The 3,921-nt window shown below is 54.8% G+C and overlaps 1 pseudogene; it reads left to right on the plus strand.

The window, feature by feature from the left end:
• The first annotated feature begins 323 nt into the window (after positions 1–323).
• LOC126000643 (short stature homeobox protein-like) overlaps positions 324–3,921 on the plus strand; it is a 5,392-nt pseudogene continuing 1,794 nt past the window's right edge.

Genomic DNA, 3,921 nt, shown 5'->3' on the forward strand with positions numbered 1-3,921 from the left:
AAGGCGTTGGAGAGGAGAGGCGAGGGGGAGGTGGCCCGGAGCGCACGGTGCGTAATTGCCGCAGCCGGAGCGCACGGGAAGGGGGCGCGGGGGGGGGGTTCGGGGGTGGGGGAGGGCTGTTCTGGCGGGGGTATCTATATATACCCGAGGCCTCCGCTGGAAACGTAGAACCACCAGCGGGTCGGATCCGCCTCGGCGCCAGAGACAGTCGTCGTTATCCATTGCGCGCGGTTGCGCGCGCGCTGGGAAACACGAAGCCCTTCGGAGGGGCTCCCCGGCCTGCCGGGTCCCTCCCCACGGACCCCTCGGCGCCCCACGGCGCGATGGAGGAACTGACGGCTTTCGTGTCCAAATCTTTCGACCAGAAAAGCAAGGAGGGTTGTGGAGGCGGCGGAGGAGGCGGCGGCGCCGGGAGGAGGAGGTGGTGGTGGCGGCGTCTCCAAGAAAGATTCCATCACGTACCGGGAAGTTTTGGAGAGCGGTTTGGTTCGCTCCCGGGATCTGGACGGCTCGGACCCGAGCCTGCAGGACATCGCCGAGGGGGTCGTCCATTGCCAAGGACTTTTGTTCAAAGACCACGTGGAAGGCGACAAGGAGAAACTCAAAGATTTTGGCAACGGGAGAGTGGCGGAAGGTAAAACCGAGAGCGGAGCGCGCTGTTGTTTTTTTTTTTTTTGGGAGAGGCCTCGGGTATCCCTAGGAGACCCGAACCCCGTCTTTGCAGCCAGTCCTGGCGCTCCAGACCCTTCGGAACCGGATTCGTTTGGTTTTGGATGAAAGAGACAGACTGGGCGCGCGTGGAGACGCGAAAGGGAGACAGAGGGGGACCTCTCTCTCTCTCGCTCGCTCTGTATTTTTGGGGGGGAGGCCTCGGGTATCCCTAGGAAGCCCGAACCCCGTCTTTGCAGCCAGTCCTGGAGCTCCAGACCCTTCGGAACCGGATTCGTTTGGTTTTGGATGAAAGAGACAGACACAGACTGGGCGCGCGTGGAGACGCGAAAGGGAGACATAGGAGGATATCTCTCTCTCTTTCTCGCTCTGTTTCTTTTGGGGGGGAGGCCTCGGGTATCCCTAGGAAGCCCTAACCCCGTCTTTGCAGCCAGTCCTGGCGCTCCAGACCCTTCGGAACCGGATTCGTTTGGTTTTGGATGAAAGAGACAGACAGGGCGCGCGTGGAGACGCGAAGGGGAGACATAGGGGGATATCTCTCTCTCTATCTCTCTCTTTTTTCTCTCTATCTCTCACTCTCTCTGCGGGTTGGCGGCACGCACCTCCAGGGCTTCAGAACCTCTCGGATTTGGGGGTTCGACCTCACCCATCTCCCCAAAACCCGCCCAGAACGAAGCTAGCTAGCCAAAAGCCCTTTCAGTCTCCGGTCGCCCCAACCTTTCGTCCACCCGGTTTTCCTCGGAGCAAGATCTTACCTTGAACCCCAAGATTCGAACTCCGTGGGCGCAAGACGTCCAGGAACCGAGATATAAGCCTCGTGCGGGTTTTTCTTGGAGGTTTCGGGGCGCAAAAACACGCCACGTCTGGGCCTTCTCCTTGCGCGCTCTTGCGCGCGCGCGGCGGCACCCCGGGTCGAGCGCACGCGTCTCCACTGCGTAAAAACCCTTTACAGACGCGGTGTAGCCGCCGAGACAGGGTCGTGCGAGCCTGGAGGGGGCCGTGCCGAGGGGGCTTCTTCCCCCCAATTTCAACCAGCGTCCACACCCAGTTTCTGAGCGCCAGGAAGTTGATTTCTCCAGGGGCCTAAATAAATAGCTTTGGCGCTTTGGAGCGCATTTGGGGCGACGCTCCGGGTCCATTAAGAACTCTGGTTCCGTTACGAGCTAGTACCAGACAGGCCTGGACAAGAAAGCTGGGGTGTGGGTAGAAATGTGTCCCCCCCCAAAAAAAAGAAAAACCCAAATAACAACAATGAAGATATTTTTCATGCTGAGCAGTATAGGACGCAAGAATCTGGCTTTCCCGTCTTTTTGCCCCAAAAAGCCGCTCGATATGTGACTATTTGGGTTCACGGGGCTTTACCAGAAACATTAAAGCCCCTCAAGACTGATATGCAGGATGGAGGGAATGAGGGAGAGAGAGAGAAAGAGAGAGAGAGAGAGAAAGAGAGACAGTATTAGCGAATGGGGTAGATATTGGGCGTTTTAGGTTTTAGGTCGGATCCTGAGGGCCCAAAAGTTCGGAAATGGTTCTGTGAGGGGGTGACAGAAAGTGGGGGAACATCTAGGCGTGGGGAGGGTCTGTCAGGGCCCCCCCAAATCTCTCCATGAAGGATTCCCTTCTCCTTTAAGAGAGGTCAGTTCTCAGCCATCTCCACCAAGTTTCTCCACGGCGTCTTCTCAGATGCCTCTCTTTCTCCTCTCCGTGTCCTTGAGGGCCTTGCGTGTTCTTGTCACTTTGGGGGTGACACGGGGGAGGAAGAGGAGGGCCCTGCCTGCCCAGACCGGATTTGCACCCGAGTTTAAGGATAAGGGGGGCAAAAACTCGCTGAAATTTTTTTTGGGGGGGGGACGGTTGCGGAAAGCTTTTCTGCTAGTGTTGGAAAAGAGTGACTTCGTTTGCAGGTCGTTTTCTAAAGACTCGCCCTTCAGCCTTATGCTGTCTCTCTCTGTGTCTCTGTGTCTCTGTGTGTGTGTCTCTCTCTCTCTGATATTGGGGAGTCCAGCCCACCCACCCAACTTCTCCCTTCATCTTTTTTTTTTTCTCCACAAGAGCTCAGGAACAAGAAACAAGTCGATCCCTGGGCCTACACCCGGTGAGGAGAATATTTGACGCTGCCAGACTTAATTCCAAATTATCTGTCTCTTGGGGGGACCCCCCCCAAAGCCCCCAACCCATTCTACCTAAAATCCTTAGCCTTAACCAAAAATAATAATAATAATATAAAACACATATTGAGCCAGAGCAAGAGACATTTTTTCTCTTTCTTTCTTTCTTTTTCTTTCTTTCTTTTCTTTCTTTCTTTCTTTCTTTCTTTCTTTCTTTCTTTCTTTCTTTCTTTCTTTCTTTCTTTCTTTCTTTCTTTTTTCTTCCTTCCTTCCTTCCTTCCTTCCTTCCTTCCTTCCTCCTTCTTCCTTCTTCCTTCCTTCCTTCTTCCTTTCTTCTTTCTTTCTTTCTTTCTTTCTTTCCTTCTTTTCTTTCTTTCTTTCTTTCTTTTTTCTTTCTTTCTTTCTTTCTTTCTTTCTTTCTGCCACAAGTCTCCAAGCGCAAAAAAAAAAATGAGTTTGGAGACTTGGGGGCGACGCGAGGCGAGGTCCAGAAAAATTGTGGGTGCGCGCAGCTCGGGAATTAATTATTATTTTTCCAAAACACCAGAGAGGTTACGTAGCTTAGGCCTGAATTAAAGTCGGGGCCGCTGTGCGTTTTCGGGGTTCAGAGCGCGCCCCGCGCCCCCTGCGCCCTGGCGCTTCTGCGCGCCTAGGAGCGGGCTCGCCTTCTCCTGCGTCTTGTGTGTGTCTCTGTGTGTCTCTCTGTGTGGTGTGCGTAAAAGGGGCTTCGCCCACTCACCCAAGGCCCTGTCCCGCCCCCGCAGGCCTTTACGAGAAGCAGAGAGACGACGTGAAATCCGAAGACGAGGACGGGCAGACGAGCGAATGAAGCAGAGACGCAGTCGCACCAACTTCACGCTAGAACAACTCAACGAATGGAACGTCTCTTCGACGAGACCCACTACCCGGACGCCTTTATGCGTGGAGGAACTCAGCCAGCGCTTGGGGCTGTCGGAAGCGCGCGTCCAGGTAACAGAAGCCGGAGGGAACCCCCCCAAAACGGGGAGAGATGGGGAGAAAGAGCGCACGGTGCGCGTTGGCTTTGGGCATGGCGCGCGCCCTTCTCCAAGAGCGCAGAAGCCTTTTTTTACGCAGTCGCTGTCTGGCGTCATTCCCTTTGCAGGCTGGAAAGAGGAAAAAAAAA

Source organism: Suncus etruscus, assembly GCF_024139225.1.
Source record: "Suncus etruscus isolate mSunEtr1 chromosome X unlocalized genomic scaffold, mSunEtr1.pri.cur SUPER_X_unloc_5, whole genome shotgun sequence".
In the NCBI taxonomy this organism is placed as follows: Eukaryota; Metazoa; Chordata; class Mammalia; order Eulipotyphla; family Soricidae; genus Suncus; species Suncus etruscus.